Source organism: Patagioenas fasciata, chromosome 2 (genome assembly GCF_037038585.1).
Source record: "Patagioenas fasciata isolate bPatFas1 chromosome 2, bPatFas1.hap1, whole genome shotgun sequence".
In the NCBI taxonomy this organism is placed as follows: domain Eukaryota; kingdom Metazoa; phylum Chordata; class Aves; order Columbiformes; family Columbidae; genus Patagioenas; species Patagioenas fasciata.
The window spans coordinates 64,029,880-64,049,186 of record NC_092521.1 but is presented as its reverse complement, the minus strand read 5'-3'; the positions used below and the strand labels follow the sequence as shown (position 1 = coordinate 64,049,186).

At 44.8% G+C, this 19,307-nt stretch overlaps 1 protein-coding gene across 3 annotated transcripts in view; it reads left to right on the top strand.

Moving 5' to 3' along the window:
- Positions 1 to 19,307, top strand: part of RIPOR2 (RHO family interacting cell polarization regulator 2) — a 72,384-nt gene that overhangs the window by 14,258 nt on the left and 38,819 nt on the right. The window contains exon 1 of one of the 3 annotated variants that reach the window (XM_065830945.2): positions 2,810 to 3,077. The exons of the other annotated variants lie outside the window; for them this stretch is intronic. The gene's annotated coding sequence lies outside the window, so the exon portion shown is untranslated. Of the gene's footprint in view, positions 1 to 2,809; positions 3,078 to 19,307 lie in introns of those variants that run through there. 3 annotated transcript variants of the gene reach the window in all.

Sequence of the window (19,307 nt, the reverse complement as noted above, 5' to 3'; positions counted from 1 at the left end):
AAGAAGCCTTCCGGGTGCCTGGGAGGAGCAGAGCACTTAGGTATTCTCAGACTATAATCTCTTCTCTGATAATCCTGATTTACTCTTTGGCCTGGGAGCAAAGGCTAATAGAAAGCAAAGTGTTCCAGCAAAGCCCAGCAGGTAATTTAGGAACTCTGGCTTAGTTCTCTCAAGCATAAAGTGGGGTTACCATTGCTGGGAATTAGTGTTTGTGAAGGTGTGCTGGAGCTGCCAGGGAGATGGAAGTGCAGCATAATTGGCAATTACTGGTTTGGAGAGGTCACTGTTTTCTGGAGACAAAGCTAGAATCAGCTGATGTCACTTGGAAATTTCACTGGGGACATTCATGCTGACCTATTTTTAACATAACAGCAGATTACACTGCAATACAGCGAATAATTTATAGAAGTAGTAGCATGATCACAGTCACAATACAACAGCAGCTTCAGTTCCTGCCTAATTATGGAGGGAGGCAGAGCTCTCTGGCATTTTCCACTGAATTAGCAAAACAAGACACACGTGAAATGACCCAAGCCTTTCAAAAGCATGTGTGTCAGGATGAATACATGTTAGGAAGGATGAACTGGGGCAAAGATTTTATCTAGAGCATCCATAAACCTACTCAGTCTCCTGGGAGTTTCAGCAAACTACAACACTGAGAACAGGGAAGTGGGAATGTGTGTAGGGTTGGGGGTGACAGAGAGAAGGAAATTAGCTTTCTGCCTTTGCTATGCAAAACTATATTGAGAAACCAAGAAAAACAGCTCATACATCCCTAGTACACACATTTGCATAGAATAGAGAATATTTCCTTGAAAGAGGAGGTTGCAAATGAATGAGGTATTTACGTCTGCAACCTTAAGTTCAGAAAGTCTTCTGCAAAGGGCCAGAGGGAATTTGTAACACAGGTTAAACAGAGAGTAGTTGCCAAGAACTACTGTAGAAGGCTCAAGGTTGAAGTAAGATGCTGCAATTAGTATACAGCACTGAAAACCTTTAACAAATTAACCAGGCTTCCACAGTGAGAGCTGCCACCCCCTAAAAGGCTGAAATGGACTCAAAAGCATATTAAGTATGCATGATGAGACATTTATAGCTTCCAGCATTGCCACAAATATTCCTTCTCCTCTTCCCCTGGCATTCCACAGCCCGAAGCGCACAGCTGCTTTTTCCAGAAAGCGACTTCTCCGCCTTGGCCTGGGAGTTCACATCCTATGTGAAACACATGAAACAGGGGCATAGTCAATTCAGTCAGAGACATAACAAGGTCACCCTAAAAATTCTGCCTTGGAGCTACAGCAGTAGCACTGTGTTGGCAATAGCCCCTACACTTTTTTCCAGTGGAGAAGTGGGTGCCTCTGGAAATGCCACCACTGTGATTGCCATAGAGTCCATTTAAATTCAGAAACCTTGGCAATGGCCTGCAGGCCCCAGAGGTCTGCATGACAGTGTGAAGAACATCCACTCCTGCTTTTACTGAATCTGGAGCAATTTTCTCTACAATTTCTACTTCTTAAGGCTATAGGGTGCTGTTTATTTTCAGCATACAATATAAATACCACATGTTCATTATTACTGCTGGAAATTGCTTAAGGTGATAGGTCCGCTGGAATTGGCAGCTTGGATTTTTTATTCAGTGAGGTTTATTTTCCATGTATGATGCTCTGTGAACCCCCAACTCTTATTCTTTGATGTCATTTCCCAAACTCCTCCATATGGTATCATCCTGTGTGTGACGAATCTGTGTGTTCCATGAGAAACAAATGGGGAAAGATAGAGGCATATAGGGAGAGTCAGTGTTGCATCCTCAAGCCATCTTCCAAATTGTGTCCATTTACCAAACTCATAAACATGCCAGGGCTTCCCTCTGACCCCCCAAGAAGCAGCACTTCCAACTGCTTAGAAAACACAAGGGATAATATGTTGAAGGAGCTTTAAATGTTGGACAAGGGCCAGCAAAACACATAGAAAATAAGAGAGGGGTGATGGCTGAAGTCCAGTATGAAAAAAAGCTGCAGAAGAGAAATGAAGAAGTCCTAAGGCCAGAAATAATTATATTCCAAATTCTTACCTCTATAGCGAGATCCATTTATAATAACTAAGACTATATATTTCAGAAGGAAGACAGAATTTGAAGACAACACCCCACAACCTCTGGGAAAACACAGCTTTCCTGCCTTTTTATTTGGCTCAGGATAGTACAGCAAGGAGTGCTCAAAGGAAGAAATTTAAGCTCCATCCATTGCAATGTTCTTTCATTTATCTTCACGTTTAACTGCTGTCTTCAGCCTTCCCAATTTCCACATTTAGAGCCTGCTTTCCCACACGCTACTGATGGCATCGGAGACTACAGCGAGCAGCCCGCCGGCCACGGGGAAGGGGAGCGCCGGCAGCCCCGTTCCCTGCCCCTCTCCCCGGGGGACGGATCAGGGGTATTTTGCGGATCTCCCATCCTTTAGTCACCCCCCACCCCCACACCCTCCCCCCCCAGCACGAGAGGCAACTAGCGCCGAATGAAAAAAAGGAGAAGAGCCCCGCCGCCGCTCCCAAAAAAGGTGCAGAACCACCGGCAGCGCCGGCTTCGCCGCACCCGGCAGGGGCGAGGTGGGAGCCGCCTCCAGGGGGACCCGCACCCCCCTGCACGACGTGCGGGGGAATCAACATCCCCCCTCAAAGCCCGGGGGGGCTCAGCACCCCCCTGCACCGCAGCCCTCCGCACCACCCGCGGGGGCGGGCCGCGCAGCGCAGCACCGCCTCCTCCTCCTCCTCCTCCCTCCCGCATCTCCGCAAGGAAAAGCCGGCAGCGGCCGCGCTCGCTAGCAGAGCGGCGGTGCGCTTCGATCGGAGACGGACTGCCCTCCCCGCCTCCCCTTCCTTTTTTTTTTTTTTTTTTTTTTTTAGTTTTAAGTTATTATTTTTAATTATTATTAGCCGCTATTAGTTTTGCAGCTGCGGGCGCTGCCGCCGGGCATGGGGCGCCGCGGTGCCCGAGGAGCACTGGGCGGCAGCGGGCGAGCGGCGTCCCGGGGCGGGCTGTGAGCCGCGGCGGGCTCGGGCAGCCCCGCCGGCAGCAACAGGTACCCGGCCGGGCTCGGGGATGGGGGCAGGAACCCGCGTGGGATGGAAGGGGGCCTGTCCGCTCCCGAGGCGGGACGTGGCCGAGCTGAGCCCAAGGGCTGAGGAGCCGCTGTCACGGAAGCGGCCCCCGTCCCCTCTCCCTTGCGGGGGTTTAGGCAGCGACAGGTTTTTGAGGAGGGAAGCCGGGCTTCTGTGCGGCTTCTCGTGTGTGGTTTTAGACTGTGAATGTGAAGAAAGTCTTGGCTGTGGGTGTTCGCTGAGGGGTATCAGAAGCTGTTGTGGGGATCTGATTTAATGTTTTCTTATAGGGCATGGAAGTGCTTAGCCTGGTTTCCATATATAAACAAAAAAATCTCAGCGTTCCCTTAGGTCCTGACTTTCTATTTCCAGTGAGCTTTTATGGTATTATTAGTGTGAGGAAAGCTTAGACCCTCTTAAGTTCTCCTTTCTGTCTCTGGCTCATTCCCAGGAATTGATGCAAACGTATTACACACTGCCGTTGCACTTCAGTTTACCTTTGAACGCCCCGGTTACAAAAGGTCATACTAATCCTATGACTGATCTTTCTACAGCTGTGTTAACTGACCATTTTGCTGTCTCTCATTCAAAGTTTCAAAAAGCTTTCTGGAAAACCGTGTGTGTGCATTTGCTTGTGTGTGGCCATTCTGCCTTTGCACCCTTTCATAGATCTCCCTGGGAAGAGCTGAATGTATTTTCAGCATAATTTCTGCATTCATTCATCTGGCCGTGCATTCAGCCACGCTCATCTTAATTACCGTGTTTGAGCTGCTGTCACACAGCTGGAGCCGGGGGCAGGGAACACACTCCCAAGCAGAAACATTATCTTCATCTTCTCCAGTGGCTAATTAGTTTTCACAAGTCTCTCTCTCCTTCTGAATAAACAAAAATGGGAGCACACCCAAACAGGGGGCTTAAGGAAGGAGGTAAGAGGAGGGTGTCTTTCCTGGAAGGTTTCTGTGCTTGCTGCCCAGCCACCTCTGAGATCTTCACACAGCAGGAAGAGATATAATGTGTTCTAGTTTATTGTGGCCAAACTCGAGGAAGGTATCCACTGGGACAAATTAGGAGCCCTGGTTTATAACCATAATGGGCAAACATGACAGATTGCTCCACACTTAAGTACGTGTGGGTGGTATATATTACACAGTGGGAGTCTAAAGGCAGCAAAATCTATCTTTTCTTCCGTAAATTCAGGGTTTTCTCAGCCAGTAACTAAATCACTAGAACAGTAACTTAAGATGGTGTCTGTGCTTCTGAACGTGCAGATAAGCACTTGTGTGATGTGGACTTTTAAAATCCCAGCATCTGTAACATGGTGCTGGTTTAGTTTTTGACATCCAAGTACCACTTCTTTGACAAGGTGTGGGCTTCAGGAGTTCTGATTGTTTGTTTTTCTTTTTAACAAGCAACAGGTTGAATTTATTTCCAGGATTCTGTCTAAGGAACAGAGTAATTGGCTTTTCCACATCTGCCCCCCTCTCTAGAATGACAGTACAGTTATAACTTAGAGGTTTTTCTGTAGTGGAATTAAGATTTCTTAAACACTTGGGAATGTGTAAGGGTGGAATAGGGTGGTTTGGGAAGGAGCATTCCTAAGTGAGAAGGTTGCTTTACCTTCTTGTGGTGTCAAGGCACATGACCATTCTATTCACCTGTATCACAGAACAAACACTCAGGGTAAGAATGGTACAAAGCACGGCCTCAAATTCACAGCAGCATGGTCACATGCCGTGCAGGGTTACCTTTTGCTCTTTTATGTTTTTCAAACCTAAGCAAGCAGAAAGGTAACTTCCAGACAAATCATGCTGCTGGGAAAGGTCCTCTTCTGGGAGAAGCCACCTCACTTCCCTGCTGGAAAGAAGTGGGAATGAGAACTAAAGGCAGTGTTGTTTTTTTCCAAAAAAGGGATGGCTGGTCTGATTCTTTTTTTTATTTTTGGTTTTTTCCCTCTCATGCTATACATGTGGCAGTGACAAGCTTCTCATGGACAAGCCACTTACTGGGGTAGTTTTCATCTGTCAATCTAAGCTGCAAGCAGCAGGGAGATGGGTGGCTTGTGTCTGTAGCCATTCAGCCAGCACAGAGCATCAGCTGGAAGCAAACAGGGAAGGAAGCGAGGAAAGCAAAGCCTGAACCATGCTCCTGGCACGGGCTCATTAGAGATGACCAGTATCAGACAGGAGCTTGTCGCATCATTTCCAAGCTATGTGGTTCCTGGATGAGTCTGTTAACAAAAATGGGAAGAAACCTGGTTGTTCTACCACTTAGCAGGAGCTTGGAGGTCACTGTTCTGTTCACTCAACTTTCAGTGCTCACTGCTCGTCTGTCAAGTGTGTTGTTAAAGAGGTTTCTCAGCAAGAGATTTTCAAAATTAATCAGCAAGAGCATGCACTGACCTTTCCCCCCACACCCCTGTCAGTTTTGCACAAATTGTGTCACTGACTCCAAGATGTGCTTACCCTTCTAGAAGGCAGAGAGAAAGAATTTGGCCCACTGTGAACTGAAAATCAGTCTTTTGACACCAGAAGTAATTTTGCTTATGGGGACTTCACAAACTGTGGTGGCTCCACTTTGGATTTGCAACAGCGTGAACTAGAAGTTAATTTCCTCCCTGTAGCTGACTTGCCAACATCTTTGTTTCTCTCACTGTCCTTCAGACAATTGAGTTTTGCCAGGGCAAGACAGGAAAGCAGCCTGTGTGCAGAAGAGCTGGGCAGACAGAGGATGAGCGATGGGATGGGCTTTGCCAACTCCCTGTGAGAGGGTTGGCAGGAGAGTGGCAGTGGGAGCCAGCCCTGGATGCAATAAACCAAATCATATTATATATTCCTGCCTAATGTCAGGAGTGGCTTAGCTAAGGCTGGGCAGCCAGCTCGCTGTGAGTCCCACAACTGTCCTTCCCTGCTCACCCAAAAGCAAAGCAGAAACTGCATAATTTTTCTGACCACAGCTGCTCAGCAGCTTTATTTCTGCTCCTTGGTGCAAACGCTGCTCTTGCCCTTGCTTACCTGAGCCTGGCTGGCTCATTCCTGCTCCTGTCCCACAAAGCTGGTGCTCTTGCTCCTGCTCCAGGCAGGTATTTCAAGGGGAAAGAAGGCATCAGGCAGTGTTTAATCCTCCCATGGAGCTTCTTTTACCTTGTTTGACAACCTGGAGTAAGCTGCCATGCCAAAACCTGGTAGAGCATCCTCCTGCATGTAAGCACTGGTTGTTTGCTCCCTAGAGCACCTTGTGCTCTTGTTTCACTGCAAGTGGGCAGCAGTTTTATCATAGAATCATAGACTCATGGAACAGTTTGGGTTGGAAGAGACCTTCAAAGCTCATCAAGTCCAACCCCCTGCATGAGCAGGAACATCTTCAATTAGATCAGGTTGCTCAGAGCCCTGTTCACCCTGACTTTGAATGTTTCCAGGAATGGGGCATCTACAACCTCTCTGGGCAACCTGTGCCAATGTTTCACCAGCCTCATAGTAAAGAAAAAATTCTTCCTCATATCTAGTCTGAATCTTCCCTCTTTTATTTTAAAACCATTACCCCTTCTCCTATCATGACAGGCCCGCATCCAGGGGACTTGGATTCAGCCCCCTGAGTTTTGGCTCTCCAACTCTAGCTTTGAAGTATCTTTGAGGCTGGGTCTAGTGCTATTGTGAAGAAAGAGGACCACCCTCTCTGACCAGGCCCAGGTTAATTAGGAAGTGCCAGTGAGGCTCCAGGGGACTGGCTGTATCCCAGCTGTGATGAGAAAGCAGGTCCCAGTACATGCTGCCCTGCTCCCTGGAAGGTGTGGAGTTAAGGGCAGGTTCCTTGGTGCTCTTGAATTACCTTTTGGCAGCCACAAGCACAGACCTTGCCTTGATCTTTGTATCCAAGCTCTGCACCCAGTGGTCTCAATAAAAGGCAAGTCTTCTAAGCATGATGCAAGAACTGTTTTTGTGTTTTTTTTCTAGAGTTGTCTTTTTCTGCTGCATTTTTATGTTACAAGGGTATCCTGTAATTTTCACCCCCCAACCAGGACAAAGAAATGAGGGATTAGCACAGAAGTATGTGAGCATCTTTCTTCTTTTCAATGGGAGGAACAAATTGAAGCTGACAGTTCCCTGGAACCAGTGCAACACATGAAGTCGTCACAATAATACATTTTATCTTCCAGCCCTTTTAAAGCATCAGGAGCTCTCTGGTCTCTGATGCCTCCAGTAAGCTGACCTTGGCTGGCAGAGCCAGCCACCTCATTACTGCTGTCCCACTGCTCACAGCCTGCCATCTCTCACAGCCCTCAAACAGCCCGATTAGCTGCAGCAGGTAGAGCTTCCCAGGTCAGGAAGCCTGCTGGTAACCCTTCAGTGATACCAGATCTGTTTCAAATAATCCCTTCTGTGAGAAATCATTAAAAACAAATTTCAAAAATAACATTTAGCTGCAACACCCAAAGATTTGACAGGCTTGATTTTGTCCTGAAAGTCTCACCAGCAGCAAAACTTCAAGCCATGCATCAACTGCAAAAAGCAATTGCAGCGGAGAAAATCTATCTAATCATCACTGAGATTCTTGCTTTTGCCTTCACCTCTGCAAAAGACCAGGCTAGACCAACCCTATCTATTACTGTTTAAACCTTTCTATTCAAGCTGACCAAAGGAAGGAACTCATCTACAGTGGAATCTGTTGGCAATAGACAGGCAAATAAGCACCTGCAAATAACTGCAGGAGGTTCGTGTTTTGACAGACAGGGCAAGGTTGAGCACCGCAGCTTCCTTTCTCTTTCCCCAAATTATCATCTCACTGTCTGAGCAGCCAAAACCAACTTTGTCGCTCAGTGAGGTGTCTTTCTTCTTTGTCAAATTTATCTTACTTCTGCTAGAAGACTGAGGCAAAACAGAGGGAAAAATATGATTTGTAGTGAATACATCCCTTTAAGATGCCTTGTAACTCTTGAGGAGAGGAGCCGATGCCTGGGACGGTGGCACTGCTCCTTGGCACTGCCCCAGGCAGACAGGTAGGATGCTCGGTGTAGCTCAGTGCTCGAAGTCTGACAGGCATTTTCTTATCATATGATGCAAGGGAAAGGTCCTTTTCCTCAATTAAGCAAGTTGACATCCTCTGTTGGTATTTAATTTATGAATGTTAGGTTCTAAAACTCTAGTTGTGGTACGAAAGTAGGGGCGAATGTTAAAGCTTCCTGCAGTAAAGTCTGTGTAAGTAGTTTTTGGGTATGGAGACACCTTTTTCCCTGCTCATCGCTTGTGGTAGCAACAGCAATCCCTGTGCACTCTCCCAACCATACAGGCACGTCTGTGGGTGATGATGCTGTTGAAAAAATGCCACTGCTCAATTAAGTGTTTAATATGTCAAGTCCTGCATGGCTGACTGCCTTTTCCTTGTCTCTTTTGGTACATCTGCAAAATACCATTTTGTTGGTTCGAAGAAGGACTTGGGTTTTCCCAGAGGGATGATTGTGGGATAGGAAGCAATGGGCTGTGAGGTGCTCTTTGAACCATGAGGCATTTTCCTGAATTCAGTGTAACACTCACAGGCCACATCTACTTGGATTTACACAAAATCTTATTAATGAGAGTAGACATCTGCTAAAGTAAACAGAGGTGAATGTTTAGTTTATTAGATGTTCAGATTAATAAAATCAAGAGCTGGAAATGCTCACTGAGTCATCTGTGCTACACAAAACCAAACCAAAGACATATTAAAAATGCTAAGACTTCAGCTGAGGCTGGAGAATAATCAGCTTAAAATTCTGTCTACATATACCAAGTTTTTGCTTTCTTTGAAATTGGAGGGAGATGTTGCTCTCATCTCCCCAGATGCCATCTGGACCACAAATCCTTGTTTCCATGCATGTAGGTGCTGGACTGGAAGTGCTTGCAATATATTTGATTTCCATGCTGAATACTGAGAGGAGAAACTCCCTGAAGGTTAAACAGCTTTTCATCTGCAGTTGTCCAACAAGGGGTTGCCTTTTCCCCATTCTTTCCTGGCTCTACCCTTAAAAAGAAAATAATCCTCCTGTTTCCCAGTAGAGAAGGCAGCACCGGTAGATCCAGCATAACTCCCATGTGAGCATAAAACAAACTTGTATGCATGCTTTCTCCAGACAGTGTATTTCTTGTGGGCATCTCATGCTGCCACCAGGTGAAAAAAAGATCGAAAGATAATTGCTTCCCTTAGCAAAAGGACAGAATAATTTTCCATCATCATATTCACAGAATCACAGAATGTTAGGGATTGGAAGGAACATCAAAAGATCATCTAGTCCTATCTCCCTGCCGGAGCAGGAACACCTAGATGAGGTTACACAGAAAGGCGTCCAGGCGGGTTTTGAATGTCTCTAGAGAAGGAGACTCCACAACCTCCCTGGGCAGCCTGTGAAGAATTTTTTTCTCATCTTTAAGTGGAACCTCCTGAGTTACAGTTTGCACCCATTGCCCCTTGTCCTACCATTGGTTGTCACTGAGAAGAGCCTGGCTCCATCCTCGTGACACTCACCCTTTACATATTTATAAACATTAATGAGGTCACCCCTCAGTCTCCTCCAAGCTAAAGAGACCCAGCTCCCTCAGCCTTTCCTCATAAGGGAGATGCTCCACTCCCTTAATCATATTCATTGCCCTGCACTGGACTCTCTCCAGCAGTTCCCTGTCCTTCTTGAACTGAGGGGCCCAGAACTGGACACAATATTCCAGATGTGGTCTCACCAGGGTGGAGCAGAGGGGGAGGAGAGCCTCTCTTGACCTACTAACCATCCCCCTTCTAATACACCCCAGGATGCCATTGGCCTTCCTGGCCACAAGGGCACAGTGCTGGCTCATGGTCATCCTGCTGTCCAACAGGACCCCCAGGTCCCTTTCCCTTACCCTGCTCTCTAACAGGTTGTTCCTCAAGTTATACTGGTACCTGGGGTTGTTTCTGCCCAGATGAAAGACTCTGCACTTGCCCTGTCCAGGTCACGCAGGATGGCAGCACAGCCTTCTGGCGTGTCAGCCACTCCTCCCAGCTTGGTGTCATCAGCAAACTTGCTGATGGTACACTCTATTCCTTCATCCAAATCATTGATGAATATATTGAATAACACTGGCCCCAGTACTGACCCTTGAGGCACTCCACTAGATACTGGCCTCCAACTGGACTCCGCCCCATTGACCACGACTCTCTGGCTTCTTTCCTTTGGCCAGTTCATAGTTCACCTCACTACCCGTTTGTCCAGACCACATTTCCTCAGTTTAGCTGCGAGGATGCTGTGGGAGACTGTGTCAAATGCTTTACTGAAATCAAGATAGACCACACCCACCACTCTGCCATCAACTGTCCACCTCGTTATGTCCTCATAAAAGGCTATGAGGTTGGTTAAGCATAAAATGGTTCTGTCCTCCTTTTCCTATAGCCAGAATGATGATGTGAATTGGAAAATGTAGAAATCTCAACAGAGAAAGAAAAGAGAAAAGAGTGGAAGGGCAGCAGAGGACAAACTCCGGCATCATTCCTATATGCTGTTCATTAGCCTGCGATGGCCCCAGTGGGTTTTTCCTTTAAATGGCAGGCTGTGGAAAAGCAGAGCTGTTCTGAGATGTGTGCAGCCTTAATTTGTGCAATGAAAAGTTGCGCAAGATAATTACCTTGTAGTTCAGGAACAATAAACGCTGTCAGATCTGTTTAATCCACGCTCAGTTTATCTGTAATGTCTCTGTGTCTAAAAGACTCAAATGGTAACTAATCCTATAGCACGTCTGGAGCGTATGACATTTTAAACTCAATATTTCTTTTTGTTAATGTTCACTACAGATTAAATTTAGCAATTTAACTTGAGTAGATCTAGTTACCATATATTTAATGTTTTCATTAGATTTGCATTGGATGTGTCTGTGATGTTAAATGATGGCCATTTGAGATTTTTCTCAGGCACTAATGGCAACAGGAAAAGACCAGCCTGTATCCATTGCATTAAACTGCCCTGTTGTCCAAAAGAGGGAAGCATGTGAAGACTGCTTTGGGAATGCTCCTCGGCCTATGCCACTTCCCAAACCATGCCCAGTAATTGTGTGGGAGAGTGCTAACCAGTCCAAGCCAAATCTGTGCCAGTGATTGCTCAAGCAGTGTAACCTCCTTTGCCACAAGGAGCAGAAATCACTCACAGGTTCAAGAGGGAGCAGCTTTTCTATGTGGAGAAACTTGATAGCTACTGAAATGAAATGTGGTTTCAGAAAGTGGTGGTGAGGACAGCAGTTCTCCATAAAATTCTATGTATTTTTTCAAGTGGTTTCTGTAAAGGCTTGTGTGTCTATAAAGCTGTCCTGGTTTTTGTGCATGTGGACAATGACTGTTCCATGTAAAACAGCAATGTGGGGACAGGAAGCTGGGATACCTGTGCCTCCAGGCCATCCACATGTAGCAATAACCTTCTGGGTTTTGCTCAGTTGCCTTGAGCTCATTAGATCTCTTCTCCAGTACCAGTGTCTTTAACACAAGCTTTTCCAACAGGCACTCTTTACCTAGCACAGGTTCTCTTTATCCTGCATCGAATCTCTTTCAGCTGCTTTTTGAAGCTTCTCTAATGATCCTGGCTAGAGAAGATGGTGGTAGTTTGGGGGAAGTTTAGGCTATTGATGGTATTAGATGTGCACTGTTGTCTCCTATGCTTTAGTGAGTTTTTTTAAATGGAAAATATTTTAGCCAAAAGGATAAGTTTTTGAAGTCATATAGGTAAGCTCTTCTCTAGTTCAAGATTATAATTTTGAACTTAAATGAAATAAAGCCAAAAGAGCACCCAGCCTCTCCTGATTGTGCATGGACAGTGTTCAACCACTTGATGTACTAGAAGAAAGCTTCAGGCACATGCTATAGCCAAATATAAATGAAGTAACGCAGGACTTTTATGGAGATGCTCTTGAAATGGCCACACTTGTGAGGTGTCGAAAAGATTAAATAAATCTGTTGCTGCAATACTCATATCGGGGAGAAGAACGACCAGCTTGAAGTATGTTCTGTCCGAAAACATGTAGCAGGCATCTTCAACAACATTTTAGTGAGCAATGTGCCAGTAAGACAGCCCTTGAAACAGAACAATCATCTAAACATCCAAGGCATTTTAAGTCACTATAATCCCACGTATTTAAAGAGGAGCAGCAAAGCGTTTGTATCTCATTAGCGACTGAAAGGATTTGACAACAATGATGTTTTACTTTCCTTTCAGGGATGAAATGCCCGTCTTATTTGTTTAATTTAGCTCACTTGTGCTTATATTAGAGCTACCTGGAGTGGATACAAATTACAGCTACAGTTTGTCTATCTTGGCAAAAGCCAAACAACTAGTCTCTAGAGCAGCCCACTGGTTACCTAAAGTGTCCTACATGTGTCTACTTGATGCATTTACTTTCCTGCAGATGCAAAAGGGTAGGAGCCTTGTCTTGCTGTCCTTGCCCATGCTGCTGGCATCTGCATTAAATGAAGGTTGTAAACAGCAGAAATACTGGTGCAAAGTAATAAAAGAAAGGAGTACTCTTAAGGATGATTTTATATGAAACACTGCTGGGTCACTGCTTTTCTCTCCTGCCAGTGAGAAGGTTTTTGTGTTCATTACTTCCACAGTCTGAGAAAGTGAAGACACTCCACTGCTTACACTTGACATGCAAATTTAGGTCACTGCTCAGAGTCATCATGGATTGTACCAAAAGGCTCCCACCGGAGTTGCATCTTTTGACATGAGGTTTGACTTACCCACTTATTCTCAGCTTTTACTCACAGGCTCATCCAAATGTTTCTGTTGGTCTGTAAGGGACAAGGGAGACCAGCAGTACCACTCATGGTTTCCCAGGCCTCCCTTACTGCTAATGCTTGCAAAAATGCAGAATAGGCTGATCACTTTTTGTGATATGAGCTGAGAAATTGAAATTCCACCCAACATGTGGTCAACAGGACAGTGTTCAGCGCAAATGCCAAAAGAGGTAGAGAAAGACCAGGCTGCTGCTAGACAGAGTAATTCCCACAGCCCATTTTGCATCCTGCTGGTCTTACTACTTCTCACTGGACCACTCCTTGTAGTTTATCTCCTAGTACAGGGGTAGATAACAGAGCAGCACAAAGCATTCCACCTTTACTGCTGCGTAATGCTGCCAAAATGACAGTGTGATTCATGATGTGCGCAGGTCATTCACGCTGGACCGCTGTTACGGATTCGATGCACAGTGGGTTTAAGGCATGAAGAGATCCTTCTCAGTTGATTTTCAGAAATGCTTTTCCTTTGGATCATTTGCCAGCACTTGAGTGGTTGTGGGGCTTTGTTTTTAATTAATTCTTTAATTGACATGATGAATAATCAATGGTGAGTAGAATTGAAGTTGACTTCTAATCAAAGACAATTCTGCATACTAGGGTGGGTTTGAAATGAGTGAACGTCAAATCTAATTAGGCAGCCGGATTCTGATCCCTCAGCCACACTCATATGTACTGTTACAGACCATGTTTTGCTTATCTCCACTAATACCAGCTGAATATGATTTCTCTGTGTTCCTAGTGCTGTAAGGAATGGCATTAGGGGGGGCACAGTGTGAGGTTTGTGCGCACGCTCACTCCAGCCGCCAGCACAAAACAAATGTTAGAACTGAAAAAAACGAGGTCAGCTACCACAAACCCATCTGTTGTGTGCAAGAGCCATTTATGATCAAATATATTTTCCTTGGGTTTATTATAGTGAAATAACTCGTTTGCATTTCCCTCTCCTTATGTTTTTGGCATGTGCTGAACCCAAGGGCAAGAAGCGGTGCTGCAGGTGTTTCTTTGAGGGGAGGTTAAGCAGAGGAAGGGGCAATTTGAGCCACCATCAGTCAGTATTTCTGTGCTAGAGAGGCAGTGACAGAGCCAAAAGTATGTTTTACAGTAAAAATAAAAAATTAAGTTAGAAGTCTCTACACTAACTTTGTCATCTAGACTGGTGTAAGAGACAACTGATGTTTACTAAATTTATAGAGCAATATTGTGGTGGGAGCATCAAGTATCAGGTCCTATGCATTTACAGCCACATATTCTTTACCATTTTGCTATTGACCTGGACTGTTAGCTTTCTTATTATGATTGCTCTTTGGTTGATGTACTTCATCCAGTTTGGGTAGGAGGAGCAGAACAAACAGCATGAGATATTCCAGATGGTAGACAACTTGCGTTTCTGCTCAGGGTGTCTAGAGATGAACTAGCAAATATTTTAGCATTTGAGTTGAAAATGTCCTTACATGCAACATAAAAAAATGTTCTTACAGAAATGAGACCATAAACAACAAGTCTTGCTATTACGATCAAGTTTTGGGAAGAATATTATTCAAAACTAAAGCTTAAATTTGGTACTGAAGCATTCAAAGATAACGTTTTCAGTTGTTATAAACAGGTAGCAGCACCTTGTGCTCACTCGGAGGGATTTCTGTGTGATAAAGTAAAGCTCCTAGCTATGGGCTTAAGTTAAGCTATAAAAGATACATAAGTTACATAAACACTTATTTGTGCATTGTGGAAACTGATTCCACCCAAACGGAAGCTATTGAAATACGACTAATAAAAGAAATAATTACTGCAGGCATCACTAGCGCAGATAAAGCTGTTAATGAAAAGTGAGCACAAGCCTTCAGAGAGATCCCACTGGATAGTCAATGACGTGAGAAGCAAGGCTTCAATGTCCATCCACAGTGGGGAAAGAGATCCAGGTTGGGCTGGACAAGCTGTGGTGGGTTAAACTAAGATTAATGTTGCTGCAAGAGATGGGGCAGAAGTTTTGCATCCTTATGCTGGGGCCAGACTACAGGGTTACCAACAGCTTTGATGCCCGCCCAAGTGTGACATGGGTGTTCTCATATCTTGTGTTTGAAGGAGAGGGAGCCATCTTGGCTGCAGCTCCTTCTGCATGCAATACTGCTCTCCGCAGCCATGCTGGTGAGCCCACGTGGCTCTTTTCCTGTACGCTAAAATTAGCATTTGAAGCTCGTGGATCTGCTGGCCTTTCACTGGCTGATGTAGGCTTAGGAAGTGTGCTTGTCAGTATAGCCATATGCTGCTATTTAGGAATAATTTCATAGCCTTGGACTTTGATGGAACAAATGCACATGATTTTGCTCTGGCAACCAAGAATAGCTCTTCAGATGGAGCTCACATGTCTGTACAACTCCGGCAAATGCTACCCTGCACCAGGAAGGAGGAGCCCAGTCACTGGGAGCATAAAATGTGCCATGAAAGCCGTGATTTGTGTAATTCAATGACCAACAGAAGGTGCCCTTCTATGGGTGCTTCCAGGAGATCCCAACCCACAGAAATGTTCCTGGCAGATTTGGGAATTGGGAGCCTGTGCACTAATAGTGCCCAAGAGTTTTTGTCCCAAAAGTGTAAAAACTCTTGTGACAGAATTAAATTTATTGTGAAGGTTTTTATAATGCTCCTGAGCGCCCCTACCCATACATTATTGCCCTATTTATATTAAAAAAACACCCATGAGAATGCCTACATTATCATCCAAGATGCATACCTCTGTGCCTTCTATGAGTCCAGGCAACATCGAAACCATAAATTCCAGGTGGTTATTTGGACTACTGGCCATGCTGGCCTCATATTGCCAGGGTGATTCAATTAAGTCAGAAGGAGAAGTTGGAAAATTAATATTAAAAATGACTAGACTTTAGGCTACAAAAGCCAGTGGCACCAGCTGAAGGCATACTGAATGAGCTTGGCATTGAACTCAGCCTGAGTAAGTGTAGAATTGAGTTGTGCAGTTTGGGTCTATGAGTGCAAAGCAGAAGGAATTGGTTGTTTGGGAGGACATGACTTCTAGGGTAAAATCGGTTTCTTCCATTACTGGATTTATTCTTTTGGAGATGCACACTCCTAAATGAGATCTTACTGCAATTAAAAGTTTTTACCTTTGTAAACTGGGCAGCTAGTCTGATAAGCAGAACATAGACCTTGACAGACGAGAGAAGAACATATTCTTTTCTTTCCTTATTCAAGAAGATACCACTTCATTTGTTAAATGTACCCCAGGTTTGCAGGTAAGAAATGTTCCTAGCATGCCAAACAGAATCAGTTGTTTTCTGTAGCTGTCCACTTGCATCAGTCTCACTGTAGGGACTACAGCTCCTTAGATGCAGAATGGCCTTTGAAAGATGTGTTACACAAAGGAAAAAAAAAAATCAGAACAAAGGATTATTAAGGGTCCCTTCAGTCATTGAGTCCTGCCCCCCATTTCCATTTAATCAAGGATTATGCATAATCCTGAAGTGTCCTCGAAGCTTCTGTTCCATGAATCCTCAGCTGCAGACAGCTCCCTAACACCCTGCAGCAAACCCCAGACCCAGAGCCGTCACCGTAGCTGTGAGAAGGAGGGACCAGGAGGAATCAAGGGCACTGCAATCACTGGTAGATTTGTTGCAGCTTTACATGGTTGTTAGCACGCATGTAGCAAAACCAGTTTTCCCTCATCGTGGGGTGAATAAAAAACATCGTCTCCGGATTGGTCGTGGGGGAAAGCAAACAAAAAGGGACCATGTGGAAGTCAGTGTAGATTTAGCAAATGTGTTTCTGACTGAATTTCCCCTCTCTTATCTCAGATTGAAGTCCACACTGTTTATCCAATATTTTGGCATTATGGGAGGTGGGAGTCCATGCTGAGGGTGATGATGAGGGGCTCGGCAGTCCCTTCCCCTCTCATTTGCTCAGGCTCAGCTGTCTCCCCGTTTCCAGACTGAAAGAAGAGCTGGGAAAGGGGACTCTTATTTCCCCGGGGACAGAGATATCGTCAATTATCTGCCATTCCCTGCAGCAAGCTGTCAGTGAATAGGACAGAGAAAGAGTACTGATAGGATTTCACCTTATCCCTGATGGGCTCATCATTCATCTGCTGTGCACTTAGCACGGGCAGTACTAATTATATTAATTATGCTCCTACACAGCACATGCTCACATTAGCAATGAGCAGACCGGTGACTTTTTAAAATGAAACATCAGTAGTTCATGAGCTATATAGATTTAAAAATGTAAGTGTGCTCTTTGCATCCCCTGCTGAGGTGGTGCTGTTGAATCTCAAAACCATTTAATACCATTTTAGATATGCAATATGCTTTATATTGAGACCAAAATGTATACTGTATCTAGAAGACAGTAGCAGTATATCAGATAACTGACAAGTGCAGACTTAGAAGCTTTGTCACTACACTAGAGGAGCACCAAAAATCCCGTTAATAGTAGTGCTCATCTATAGGGATACTGGTCAGATCAACAAGAGATCTGGGTAAGTCCTTGTGGGGAGGCCTTATGGAAGTTTTACTAGTGACTACATCTATGCATAAGAACACAACTGTATTATTAAATGCAGAGGTGGGTTTATTTGATAGCACAGAGGCCTCTGAATGGTTTAAGAGGCAGGAAAAAATCCCCATTCTATGAAGTATATTACAACAATGTGACAAATACTCATGACTCAAAGTGTATTTGCTGGATGTAGGTATCATAAATAATCCATCAACACAGAGCCCATATGCAGCCACTGTCTATGTGAATCTGGGCTAAGAGGCTGCTGCTGCTCGGCAGCGTCGGTGTGATTTTGTGAGGTCAGTTGAAAGTATCTGAGATGTCAGCAATGTAAGTTTAAATCTTAAGAACAGATTGTGTTTGTATGATAGAGTCAACCTCTACCCTAACGAACTGAAAAGTAACTGAACAGAACTGGGAAATTTAATCAATTCTGACTCTGTTACCTCCTTTTATCACAGTTTTCTTCTGTACAGAAATGAAACATACATTAATCACCAAGATTACATATAGTATATATAGACAGAACATAAGACTATCTGGGCTCTGAGTTCTCAGCATTTTATGTAAAGCAAAGCAAAAGTAGCTGGGCAGGGCTTCAATTTGCATTTCAATTTTACTTCTTCCACAATTCCTTCTGGTATCTTGAGGAAATTCTTAGCTACTAAAGCATTGCAAAGCCATCCAAGCGCTTGGGCAAAATAAATAAAGTAAATAAATAAATTTGTTTTCTATTAATTAATTAATTTATTTATTTATTTTGTTTTTAGTTTTCCTAAAGCAAAAGCAAACTTAAATGCTTCCAGAATGTGTGCACATGGTCCACATGGTCACACATGCACACAGAGATTTTGTTTGGAGTGAAACCCATTCATCTTTCATTCACATTAATACAGAAGATGTTCGTGTGGAAGATGTTAGCATTTTGACAAGAGTTTTGAGTCTAAATAATTATGTTTTTGTAGCCAGTGTGGTCATGAATAGTAGCCAATTTCAAGTTTGGTTTTATTCTCTGTATTTTCTGTGGAATGACTGATGTTTATGCAACTAAATCTCTTCTGACTCTCATTGTTGTTCAGCTTCTACCCCCATCAGCCTCCAGAGGCTGTCAGCGGGGATGTTAATCAATCATCCTGTCAAATGGGGCAAGTGCTGAACACTTGCAAGGGATTTTCTGCTCCTTAGAACTCTGGACCTCACTTTTAATGCAAATCCTTGTATGCAAATGAGAGCATACAGCACACAGCCGAGCCATCTTAAGGTTATTTGCAAAAACAGCCAAACCATCTTAAGGTTATTTGCAAAACCAAAGGGAACTTGCTGCGCGGACTCCTGGAGTACTGTGATTGAGTGGTTTGCACTTGGTGTCTCAGGAGCTGTTTCTCAGTGGGGTTTGACCTGTTATATGTCAGCTGGTGTGGGCAGATGCTGTACCGTCTGCAGAGATGTGCAGTTTGGCCCTGGAAGCTGCAAAACGGCTTCTACGAGAGCTGGGTATCTGCAAGCCTGAGCAGAGCTCAGCCCTGCAGGGGTGTGCTGAGAGCCTTAAAGAGCTGGGAGTGAGTGCAGGGCCAAATTTGGGCTCACATTGACTCTCCAGCTGTGGCTGGAGCATGTTTATCCCAGTGCAGGTTAGCTGAAGCACATCCTCACTGCAGTTTCTACTAAGCCCTCTCCCTTTCCCCGATCTTTCCTGGCCATGCGTTTCTGCCTAGCATGGGTGCTCACAGCCCTGGTCTGCCTGAGAGCAACTTCTCTATCCCAAGGGTTTGTCCTCGCTGTGGATAAGCATGCTGTGTCTGGCCTCAGCCAGGGATGAGTGGTGGAGCACCATTATCTGCTGGCCACAGTGGAGGAGAAAACTGGCATTAATTCCAATCCCTAACATTCTGTGATTCTGTGTAACTGCAGCCCAGGTGGTATCTCTG